At 41.6% G+C, this 12,763-nt stretch overlaps 1 protein-coding gene across 5 annotated transcripts in view; it reads right to left on the bottom strand.

The window, feature by feature from the left end:
* Positions 1 to 4,041: 4,041 nt before the first annotated feature.
* PDP1 (pyruvate dehydrogenase phosphatase catalytic subunit 1) overlaps positions 4,042 to 12,763 on the bottom strand; it is a 47,377-nt gene continuing 38,655 nt past the window's right edge. For 3 of the 5 annotated variants that reach the window (XR_012630920.1, XR_012630921.1, XR_012630923.1), the window contains 2 exons: positions 9,516 to 9,614; positions 8,587 to 8,964 (listed from right to left, as the gene is read on the bottom strand). The gene's annotated coding sequence lies outside the window, so the exon portion shown is untranslated. Of the gene's footprint in view, positions 7,012 to 8,398; positions 8,558 to 8,586; positions 8,965 to 9,515; positions 9,708 to 12,763 lie in introns of those variants that run through there. The other 2 variants (XR_012630924.1, XR_012630922.1) reach the window with 2 other exon arrangements.

Genomic DNA, 12,763 nt, shown 5'->3' with positions numbered 1-12,763 from the left:
CCAGCTGAATCAGAAAAAATGAGCAATAAAGTGTTGCTACAAAAGGTAGCAACAAGTAGCCCTTATTGCAGCTGTTGCCAACTGACGAGTCTTTAGAGACTGGCAATCCAGTGCTGTATCTTCAGTGTGCATTAGTCACTTGGCATGGCAGAAGTCTTGGACACTCTCCTTTTTTCTGAATGGTGCAAAAAAGATGGAGCTCCCCAGTTAGAAATTTTCAGCTCACTAGCATTAGGAAATGCCTCATCGTGTCCTTGACAGTGTTTGAATAAATAGCTGTTAATGTATGTTGGTGCCAGGATGAAATTTGGTCAGATGAGGAAAGAGACTGTATGTTTTGGTTGCTTGAAATATGAGGAAGCTGGATTAGGGTGAACTCAGGCAGACAAACCCAATCTTTCTGACAAAGCAGATCCACCCCATCAGGAGTCGAGATTTGCTTCCTTTGCCTGACTGGTTGAACAAAAATTTTTGTAAGATGACCTGAAGCACATATGTGGACCTCTGTGAAGAGAGTCCATTCAGCACACTGTCTCATGCTCTGTCATGTATGTAGTCATTCATGTATGCTGACATCTCAAAAGTGCTCACGAATGACTAAGGCAGGGAATGGACAGAGGCATTGCTCTAGCATAGATTTGTTTCAGTTCCCTAAATCTAGGCTTAATTGATGTGGGTTCATCTTTTCCTCCCAGCTGAGTTACACACACATGGCTACTCAGATACCTGCTGAAATACAAAGCCCCTTAAAATGTTCTTCTCACCATGGACTCACAAACTAACATGAAAAGTCCCCTCTTTACCAGTCTCTCCTTCCTTCTGACACTACCAAAACATAGAGTATGCTACCCATGTCTCTGGACAGTGGCAGTGTTGTGATGGAAAAACACTGGGAGGAAACATAGATCATCTTTCTCATACAGTAGGTCACTTTTCAAATAAGTTATATTTTCCTGAGGTCTCTTATGTTTGGAACAATAATTGTTTTTGTCTACACACAACGTTAAAATGAGCAGTAATATTCTCAAGTCATCAGCTGCATCAAAGCTTCCAAGTTGCGATTTTGGAATTGTCATTTATCTTACTTGTCCCATTAATCTTATTGCATGTATCTCTCTAGCAAGACATTTAACTTCGAAACTTGTTCATACATTAGTTATTTTAATAAATCAACTTATTTAACATATATCAAGCTGTGATATAGTTATTTCAATAACAATTCATTTAATGACACAATTTGCAGTTTCAACAGGAAATTAATAGCAAAACTGCTAAAAGTAAAAACAGAATCCTCATTACAAAATACCAGAACTGACAATAAATAAGTAGCTGGATGAAGAAAATATTGTGAAAGGGCAGGGCAATCCAAACCAGCTTTTTCCTTGATAAAATGTGTTGTGTCAAATTTGAGGAGATCATTGTGTCTAATCTTGTTCAGTGCTTTTCTGTATTAATGAACTTTTTCCAATGTGCAACACAAATTGTCGAGTCTTTGAGGATATTAAATTCTAATTGTCACAGGCTATTGTGCACTGCAGATTCAAAGCTGGACTCAAAAGTATCTGGTTATAGTAGTAACTTTTGTAAAGATCTTTTAGATCATTAACATTAACTTTCCAAAATACATAATGCATACAAAACAGGCAAGCACTACAGATGTGGCTGTGCTTTTACATAGTCCTAATAGGCAGAATTCCCTGTAATTTCATTAAATTTACACTGCAGAACTGAAGACAATGAGAATTTTGAGTGAAATGAAACTATGGGATGTGGACCATGGTAATTAGATAGAGGAATACCTCTTGGCCTTTTGATCATGCCTTTTATCTATCTGTTTTTTCCAAAATGATGAAAACCACCAAGCAGCATGCAATATTTCATAGTCAGGATATCTGAAATGTAGATATCTTTTCCTAGCATCAGTATTGTTTTTTTAAATTCTACTTTCTTAGCTATAGTTTGATCTACAAAGTACAATGAAATAATCACAGATTACAGATGTAACATTGAATTCTGTCAATACACCTCAACAACATGTTCAATGGCTTTATAAATTTTTCCTACATCAATGAATGACATTTTGTTAGCTAAAATTGTGTATTCAAGGAAAACATTGTGAATAGTCAGCATATATACAGCTGTGCATGAGTACTTGGGCATATTGTCAACAAAGTTACGCAGGTAGATGTCTTTGACGTCTCCTGTTTTGATGCCTTTGAGTTTACAGCATCAGACATCACGTGGATGTGCTTAAAGTTAAGTGTTGTCTGAGACTTACAGTTTCTATGATCTAATGATAAAGGAGTCTATCACAGAATCACAGAATCATCTAGGTTGGAAGGGACCTTGAAGATCATCTAGTCCAACCATTAACCTAGCACTGACAGTTCCCAACTACACCATATCCCTAAGCGCTATGTCGACCCGACTCTTAAACACCTCCAGGGATGGGGACTCCACCACCTCCCTGGGCAGCCCATTCCAACGCCTAACAACCCATTCTGTAAAGAAATACTTCCTAATATCTAGTCTAAACCTTCCCTGGCCTTGCAAAAATATTGAGTGGTCTAAAAAACCAACAATACTTTCAAAATAACAAATTTTGTGAGAGAAACAGCACACATGGATATAGCCCTTTTATAACTTATTTTTAGCACAAGCATTTTCTAACTTCTAGGCTTTAAAGGAAATTTCTGTTAGGAAGAAAAAGACATTTCCAATGAGCAGACGTTTGACCCATCCTCATGTTTGTAAATACAGAGATTACCATAAAATGTTCTTGTTTATCAAACAGTCACATCTTCCTGAGAGCTGTTTGACTTGCTTTTAATTCTGCAATGGCTCAGTGTTCACAAGCTGGGAAGAGTTTACTCCCTTGTCTTCTGTTTTACAGAACCTGAGGAGCCAAGTCATGTCAGGTGGTGACAGAAACCTTCTCCAGACCTCCTCACACAAACGACATCCATCCAGCTCCCTCACTTCCACCTCTTGATTTTTCATATTGTGTAGAGCAGTAACAGGGAATATGAAAATGAGAAACAATGCCAAATCCCCATCCCCAACCTTGCAGTCTGAAGAGGAATTTTTCCAAACCACCAGCCACACCTAGCATAGATCTGCCTGGCCCTGGTGGACCTGCACCCCTGTACCATCCACAGTGCAAATCAACCAATTTTACTGGTAAAATCCTCAGGCAGTTACAGTGTCCCTGATCTGTGATCCCATGAGGTGCACACCATGGCCATGACCCACATGGGAGCTCTCCAGTGCCTTTGGAAAAGTCACCACCACCCTCCTTCCGTCACACCATACTCAAGAGGGTCCAACTGTAAAAAACCTACATCTTCTTTTTGCCTGTTTCTAGTCACCTGTAGACCAGAATGTGCCGCCTATATTTAATGAAAAAATAAAACTGTCCTCATTATGCTACATTTAAAGTCCATGGGGAGCTTTGCTGCTGTAACATAGAAAGGACAGTGTTGCTTCTTTTCCTCTGTGTTGGAGTTGCCACCACTGCACTGCTGCCCTTGAAACCACAGCACTAAGTCAAAGCCTTTAAATCAGAAGGGTCTGTGCACTAGCAAACAAATACCAATGGGCACTAAAGGAAACACTTCTGAGCAGTCACAAGACCAAGGAAAATAAAGATAATATTGCAGATGAAAGGGAGGGCATCATTATGCTGCTGGGTGTTTTTTGGTGCCGATTTATATTTAGCCTACTTAAATAAACTGCAATGGTTGTTCTGCGAATGCAGAAATGGATTGAAAGTTTCCATCTGATTAAATAAGGAGAAGAAATTACCCTGTGGCTAGTCTGTACATTCACTGATCAACAATGAAATCTCAATGGAAACTAGTGACCTGCCACTGTCAACACAGAACCAATTTGAATTGAGCTTGAAGGGGGCAGTCATGCAAGCACCACTTTGGACATTTATTTAACACCACTTTAAACAGCTCTCTGTCCAGCTCGCACTGTTTTCTGTGTAGTTTTGGGTGTGTGGTGGTTTGACCTTGGCTAAATGCCAGGTACCCACCAAGTTGCTCTATCACTTCCCCCCCCTTCCCCTTTTTTCTCAACAGAGCAAAGAGGGGAAAGAATATAAGATAGCCAACCCTTGTGGGTAAAACAAAAGCAGTTTTAATATAAGCAAAGCGAAGCAAAGGTCCACGCATGGAAGCAAAAAAAAAAAGAAAGCAGATTTATTCTCTACTTCCCATTAACAGGCGATGTCGGGCCTTCTCAGGAAGCAGGGCTCCGATACCCGTAGTGGTTGCCTCGGAGGATCAAGGGTGACCCCACCCCCTTCCTCCTTTCTCCCAGCTTTATACTGAGCAGACGTCATATGGTATGGAATATCCCTTTGGTCAGTTCGGGTCAGCTGTCCTGGTTGTGTCCCCTCCCAAGATCTTGCCCACCCCGTCCCACTGTGGGGGGGGAAATGTCAGAAAGAGCCTTGGTGCTGTGTGAGCACTACTCAGCAGTAGCCACAACACCAGTGTGCTATCAACACCCTGCCAGCTCCCAACATAAAACACAGCACCATGAGGGCTGCTACAGGGGAAAACCAATTCCGGCTCAGCCAGACCCAGTACAGGGTGACACATGTTTGCTTTGGCTATATGTGTAGGTTGAACAGGACCAGTTTATGCTCAAACTGTTGTACAGCCAGGTGGATGCCCTGTGCCCTGGAGCTTGGATGAATAATCCCCCAAGGGGACATCAGGCAGGTTGGGAGATGGTATGGTTAGGGGGCATTTCCAGATTCAGGCAACCTGGATCTGGAGAGAAAAGGGGTTGGTAATGTGGACACCAGCCACTCCAGGCTAGCAGGCTCCAGCCTGGGAAAGCAGCCTGAGAAGCATGTCCTCTGGGTGCAAACACTCGCAACCACCTTGTGAGGCAGAGCCCAGCTCTGTGATGTTCTTCAGTCCCAGCTCAGTGCCAGCCACAACAGAACAGGGTAGGCTACTTCCACAGCCACCCCTGTGTCCAGCTGCTATCTCCCCTTGAAACCATTCACCTCTTTTTTTTCCCATCCAAGCACCTTGGGAAATGTGAAGCTGACAGCACTTCACCCACCTTAGGAAGACCCAGGGGACTTCTGTGTTTATCAGTGGGGCTCTTGGCATAAAAAGATAAGCTTCAGTCTAAGCCCTTCCAAGCTGGAATTCCTGACATGTGTTGTCTTGCATGTTGGGTTAAAAAGAGAGTTGAAAAAAATTAGGTAACTGCAGATTTAACATCTTGCTAAATTTTGCCCTCTTTTGCAACTTCTTTCCCTAAACAGAGCATTGGTAATGCTGAAAATACAGTCCCAGAAGAATTTACAGTATAATATTCCGCTCTCTGCTTCCCTCCAGGCAGAAACTGGACGGAGGGAGATGTATTTAACCCATACAAAAAATTTTAACATAAACAATATAAACAGCCAACTATCCTCCCACTGGTTGCTCAGAAACCATGAATTATCCCTTATTTCAAGATTCATTAACATGTGAAAAATGTTCAATACTGCTCGCTTAGTTTAGGAGGAAGTTTTTGTTGGTTCTGTCTTTTCTGGAAATGTAAGAATACTTTGTTTTCTCCTCCCAACATTTATTGGCTCTTTGAATTCCATTACTAGATTCAAAGGAAGACAGAAAAGCAAGGCTGCTCGGAGGTAACTTTTCCATGCCTTTTTGCAGGATCTGCATATTTTCCATGCTCTTAAATCTCTACATTTTCTCGTTAGAAACACAAAATCTTTCTCCTTTGGAGGTGATTGGCTGAAGAAGTCTCTGAGATCTCTCTCAGGCTGTTTCCTGCCTGATTAGGAACTGTGATTAAAAAAACCTAACAATCTCTTTGGTTCCAGATTTTCTTATTTAAGTTTCTTTACTTAAGATTTACTTTTTAAATTTCGTTATTTTGGTTGCCTTTTTTGGCCATCATTTTTATCAGCTTTGTAAACTCTCTGGACCATTTGAATCTCCTGACTTTTACAGTCATCTCCATCTCAGCTCAGTATCTGCATTATTTTTTGTATTTTTATCTGCATTTTTTCTACATTTACTGTTTGCAGGTGCAGAGCCTGGAGGTGCAGGGCTCTTGCTTCTAACCCTACTTTCTGCCATCAGCTGCTGGTGGCAGTACCAGCGCAGCTCCCTGTGCTTTGATATCTTCAAAATAAAGTCTGGTGCAGGGGTAATGCTGGATGTCACAAAATCAGAACTGTAGTAGCCATGTATGCAGCCAACACCCAGAGACCAAGGAAGGGAAAAAAAAAAAAAAATCAGCCTTTTTCTTCCTTTGTAGTATTGTGTGACAGTAGGAGTTGATTTACAAAATCTTTGGTTGCTCTGCCTCTGCCTTTCCCTAGCTGGAGAAGAGATGAGTGACAACCGGTGAGGGTACAAGGGAGGAGGGAGGAGAAGGCTTCTCTTCTTCACTATGACATCTGATTACTTCCGTTCACAAACACAAGTTTAGGGGAAAGCATGCTGAAGTTTGGGGAGCCTTAAATGTATCTTGGTTTGTGAATGCCGCTAAAGCTGGCATTATAGGTACAACATCTCCAGGAATCAGTGTGCATCAGATTCCTCTGGAGTTGCTTTTAATGCTGGATGAGTTTCAGGAGAAATTAGCATGTTTTATTCTACATCAGCAAGCTAAGACTGATGTTTTAACCACTGCAATTGCAAGTACTGTGGCAAAAGAAAAGCATCAAGTAAGAATATGCATTTATAGATCCTGTTTAGCAGCAAGGCTCCTCCTTAGTTGCTCTGGTGCTTTATTTAGCTTGCAGAAGCTAGGCTCAAACTTCTCCTTTCCCCTGCAATTTCCAGTGTTACTTAGAGACCCCGGGTTTTTTATGTCCTTTCCTCTGTTAAAGGTGGAGCTCCTTTGCCTTGGTTCTTTGATTCACTCTTCAAAGCCTTTCTTGTTTTTAGTTTCTTTCCATCGCTGACAACTGGGGAGAGGAGGATTGCTCCCCCCACTTTGGGGACTTCTCTGAATCTGCAGTTCCTGTGGATTTCTTAATTAGAACATTTCTGCCAGTCTGAGAAATTCACAAACCTTTCTAAATCATCATGTTATTTTAGAACTCATTAGACAGTGACAATACTTACATATTTTTAACTCATGCCTCCCAGTTTGGTATTAGCTTTACAGTGCCCACACGTGACAAACTAGTAGTAAAGATTATAGAAAATAACTGTCACAACCGAGATGGCTTTGAGAACTTTTTTTCTAAATTACCTTCTTCATCGTGGGAAAAACATTAAGCTACTTTGAGAGACTGGGTAATAACTCATAAATTGGCCTGTACATTGTCTGAAGAAGCTTTTGAGACAACGTCAAAGCATACGAGGTAGGAACAGTCTGTTCACTTCGAAAAAAAGCAGAGCTCTTTTTGCTAGCAGGTGAAGTGGAAATAGCTTCATACCATGGAAAATGAGGCCCTGACACTGTTGCGTTCCTGGAGTAAACTGCACTGTTATACTCATAAAAAAAAGGAACACAGGCTGTGAGTACAAGGAGCATGCTGACCTCATGGAATGCAACCCAGTTTGGCTGGGAGAGCTTGAAGAAATTATTAACTAAAACAAGAATGTTTTATTAGACTTTTTCTAACATCATCTGAAAAGACTGGATGAGGAGGCGTGTGGATTTACATTTCTGGGAGGCACCCATCCTCAGCAATGATGGGTTTAGTCCCAGTCCTTGGTAGGTTTTTTGCTTTTTTCTCTCATGTCCCACATTTTCTATGAAGTTTTTGTTACTAACATCATTTATTGTGCTTAGTACAACACTTTGTCCTCTCAGGGAATGTTGAAAAATGATCTGAAGCATGCCTTTGGTGCTCAGGGCTATAGATAACTAATATCTGATTATTGGTGTTCAAAACACAGGGCAACACTCAATAGACCAAATGGACAAGCTCAGAAGAAAAAAATTGAGGATGGTGCTGGTACTAAAGGAAAAGTAGTAACTTGTGGATTAAAGCTACTTGTTTGAGTTGCTTCCATGGGATTCAGCCCTCAAAGTATTACTATTCTACATGGAGCTATAAATCCACTTGTAAAATGGCCTCGGGACATTTTCACTGAGAAAAGATTATTGCCAATGGACTGAGTTTTTGGGAGGTGACTGAACACAGAGACCCTCCCAGATGCAGGGGTTTGAATTGCCCCATCCTTCTTTTTGTGGTTTTGAGTCATCAACATGTGGTAACGCAACTACCGTATTAAGGACAGCCTTGGGCAGCTGAACTTTGTTTTCCCATTGGTAACATGTTAGGTTGTTAGACTGGCTTGTGTCATGCCAATTACAGATATAGCGAGCTACAATAATGTTACAGCCCCAGATGTAATAACTAAGATCACCAAAGGGAATGTCTTACAAGACTCACCCACAGAAAGATCACTTAAGGCTGATGCTCCAAGTTTTGATTTAAAACGCAAGGGCTGAGGTCTGCAAGCATTAGCATTTGCGTGGAGTTACTCATATGTCTAACTTCAGGCCTGCACAGATTAGGGGCTGGCAAGACTCAGATCTCAGAAACAAAATACTGAAAAGAATACAGAAGAGATGGAGATATGAATATGATACTAATTTATGTCAAAATTAGAGATTTCTAGGTCAGCACAGACGTTTTTTGAGGACATAGTCTTTTCCCATAAGTATGAGGGTAAAATATAAGAGACAAGAAAATCAATGCCAACACCTCTGAAGTATCCACTGTAAAGGACTCCCACTGAAAATTGTTTAAACTCAGAACAGGAGAAAGAATGCAGCCATAAACTGTAAAAAGTGGGAGTTTCACAACCTTTGAGAAATACTGTGTAAAGTCCAGCTTCATGTCTTTTCTTTTAGTTAACTTCAGTTAGAACAAGTAGGCGAGGGTTTTGCACTGAACCTGTGCCTCTGTGTCATGTCCCCAGCGACCTTGCTTCTTCCCTTCTTCACTTGTATCTTCTGCAAGAAAATAGTTAGACAGAGAAGTAGGAAGAGTGGAAATTGAGTGAGACGTGTATCTCAACAAGACAGCTCTATGAAAGGGAATTACTCAGCAGCATTGGGAATACATCAGAAAAAAACAAATCCAGGATTTACTGCCTCTGTCAGCTGTAATCAGATCCAAAACCAAATCTGAGCTCTCGTGTCTGGAAGAAAGAACAGTACTTAGACATGTACCTTGGGACAGTAATGCTTTGGGCTGGGATGGTAGTGTGCCTCAACTACCTCCTTCTTTTGTGATCAGACCCTGTGCCAAGTCTATATATATTAAAGAAACACATTACCCTCAGTTGTTTGTTTTTTAGGGCCCATTCTACAGGGTTGCTGACCCTGGCTGGCCACCTGGGTTCCTGTAGCAGCAGAGAGGCAGCCACATGGCTCTGCAGTCACTGCCCTCCCTGAACACAAGGCTCTTATGATTCACGGACCATTTACGGTGGTCTTGATAATCACCACTGAGCTACATCATTGGGAATTCCTGCTGGGGGTGTCTGTGGTTTAATACTCACCAACACAGCATCCAGGTGGGTAACTTGAATAGAAACAGTCAGTAAGCACACTGTCATGTTCAGCCTTCATGCCATGCTGCAGAATAGCGGTATTTCCATCTAAATGCCAGGCAGGAAAGCAGTGTATTGAGCAGAGTACAGGATATGAGCCAATCATCTAGTTTGTTCAGTATTCTTGAGAGTTATTGTGGGCTAGGCAGAAAGAAAAATAGCCTACAGTTTCCAGTACTGTTCTCTTCCTAAATGATCCTGAAAGATTTTATTGATGTAAGCTACTCCCTCCATTTAGGCTGAGCTATGAATTCTTATGAACCCAGATGATGTGTCATGGTATGCATTCAACAATATCATGACATTTTGCAGTTGTGCATGATTTGTGAAGATGGTCTACTTGAACTAAATGTGTATCATTGCAACTGCAAGCTGAGGTCTAGCTAGTGTTTTCTCTTTCCTTGCACACACACCAAAGCCCCATTTCTAATTTAATGTCTAGATTAAATTCAACAATAAATCCATGCACCCATTTTAGGGACCAAGATCACTTGCAAGCTGAGTCAGCAAAGTAATACTGATAGCTAGTACCAGCCAGGTCACGAGAAATTTGCAACTTGGGGAAACCCAACTGACTAGCAGGAATCTTGAACAACAGGTTTCCTACGCAGGTAATATGTAGAGAGACGGTCACCTTCAGAGGGGAATTGAGCACCAGAGCCTGCTTAGGCATCCCAAATTACCCTCTGCAAGTGTCATCTTTCTCTAGTGACTAAACTCAAAGGGGTTTAGTTTCCCCTAAGAAAAACAGCTTTTATCTCCGGAGCCTTAGTTAGAAACTGAAATGCAGGCAGTCTGATTGCCACTGAAGAGAACAGCAGGATCAGCGGAACAGCAGAAACACACATTGATGTGCTGTGCCTGCTGCCAGGTCACCAGGGTAAAAGGAGACTTTTCAAGGTCAGAGACAGTTTATAGGTATTTTCTGGCTCCTCTGGTTCAACTGCAGGGAAAGTAGGATCAGGAGAGGCTCTGGGCAAAAGGGCAAGGGAATTGAGTAGAGTGTGAGTGAAAAAACTTGACCCACTCCTGGATTATAGCCTCTGATCCTGGATTCAGAGGCTTGTTGTACATGAAAGCACCATTTTTCAAATGTGCTTTGTCATGAAAAGGCTGTTACAGGAAGCTGGGAGAAAAAAACCCTGCAGTGAGTGGGACGCTGACTCCAGTCCAAAGATGGTCACACAGTCCCTCAGGTGCACACGTACAAACAACCTTGCCCAAAACAGAGAGAGGCAGTGGATGTGCAGCCGGCACTCGCTGCCTCCAGCTTCACTCATCCCAGCCTCCTGTTAACAACTGTTTTGGAACAGTTGCTTAGATACCGCAAGAGCCTGGCTTCAACTCCAGGCAAGTTAATTTGACTTTAAAACTTGACAATACCAAACGTATTCCAGGGTTGAGACACACTTGCAGCTGAAAACCACAACATTGGTAGGCATCAGTATTAAATCTAACTCGAATGAACAAACCTCATGTCAGAGATCTGGTCAAACCCCTCCTTTCCTTCTCCTCAGGCTCTCAAGGATAGTTGCAATAAGACCCACATGTGAAATTTCACATGCCCTCAGCTTGCTGGAGCTAGGCTGAGTGCCAGCTCCATCCATCCTTGGCCTCAACTCCTTGATGGGGGCTCCAGGTGCAACTTTACATTTGCCAGTCCTTGTAGTGACGAGGCCCTACAATTTAAATGCCATGGCTACAGATCTAATGACATCTCACCCCTGGTTCTTGCATCTTTTTTAGGAAGCCACCTGAGATGCAAGCTTTCTGGCTCAAGGTTTATTTCTGCAAGGACTTAGGTTAATGAAGGTACCACTATCAGACAGATACCACTTGAGGATATTCTGACTTAATTGCCTAAGGAAAAAAACCAAACCAAACAAAAATGGAATTGCATGAGGGAACCCCCCTTCCACTCTCTCTCCCATCCCATTTGGGGTCTGCTTCTGTCCAAGTTGTCAGGGTCCCTTGAATCTACAGATAATGGCCCTCTTAGCATCAAGCAGGTGAAAATGACTGAAAGATCAAGAATAAAACATTTCTTATTCTTTTGTAGCTTTCAGGGTTTTTTTGACAATTGGTCAACAATAATAAGCAGTCTCAGACCCCAATTATGCTGGATAAAAGGGCATTTATTTCTCATACTACTTACTCGTGCATCCAGAAATGAGTTCTATCATTTAGAAATTAATGGGACCTGGTCACTGTGCTGTTCTGAAGTGCTTTTGTGACTGATAACTCAGAAATGCTTCTGTGATTTTTCCCTTATCACTAATATATTGATGGTTGTGTAGGACTCTGCTGCAGCAACATTCCTTGCTGTAGCATGCTGACTTAATGACCATCTGGGGCTAGCACATATGGGCTGTTTGGATCCCTGTCAGAGCAGCCATGCAACGCTGGGCTACTCCTCCCATTAACTGGTTACATCCATGATTTGATACAGTCAGAAACGCAGATTTGAGTAGATTTCACTTTCTGTGGGAGCATTCATTAAATGGAAGTTGACTGGACTGAATCTTGCAGTCCTTAATCAAATATTATTCTCAAGAAGAATGAGGGAAGGGGGCCTTAGACCAATGAAAATCAAACCACTCTTTCATTGTTTTCTTATTAATATATCTCCCTTCATTTGGAATGCAATAGATTGTCTCTCTCAGCCCAACAGCTGAAAAACAGGGCCCTTATTTCCCTTGGGAATAATTTAAAGTGGTGTAACATGCCACTGAGAACAAATAACCTAAGAAAAGTGCTGTAGACAACATTTTAATGAGCTTTATCAGATGATGAAAAATATAATGTTTTCCTGTGCAGCCATGGGAGGAGCCATGAACCTGGATCTTGACAGTGGCCATGCAAGAGAATAAAGGCAAAACCGAGAAAGGATAAGGTTTTCCAGTGTCAGTTTTCACCCTTGAAAACCAGAATCTCTCTCTTATTTGGTCTGTATAAAAACTGTCTATGTCTACAGATATTTCTGATGCTCTTCTGTGTAATATCTCATTCTATAAGAAGTTGTAGTTTTGAGCCATATTACCATACTGAAGCAGCAATTTTTGCTGCCATATACTTCATAAGGAAATAACTTTTAATGAAATCTTGTCCAGAAATGTGTCCTAAAAAACAGTTGTAAAGAAGAATAAAATCCCTTTGCTAATTAAAAAAAAAATGCATTTTCTCTCTTAGGCATATTC

This window comes from Strix uralensis, chromosome 1 (genome assembly GCF_047716275.1).
Source record: "Strix uralensis isolate ZFMK-TIS-50842 chromosome 1, bStrUra1, whole genome shotgun sequence".
Classification (NCBI taxonomy): domain Eukaryota; kingdom Metazoa; phylum Chordata; class Aves; order Strigiformes; family Strigidae; genus Strix; species Strix uralensis.
The sequence above is the reverse complement of the archived record's forward strand: the minus strand, read 5'-3'. Positions and strand labels throughout refer to the sequence as shown.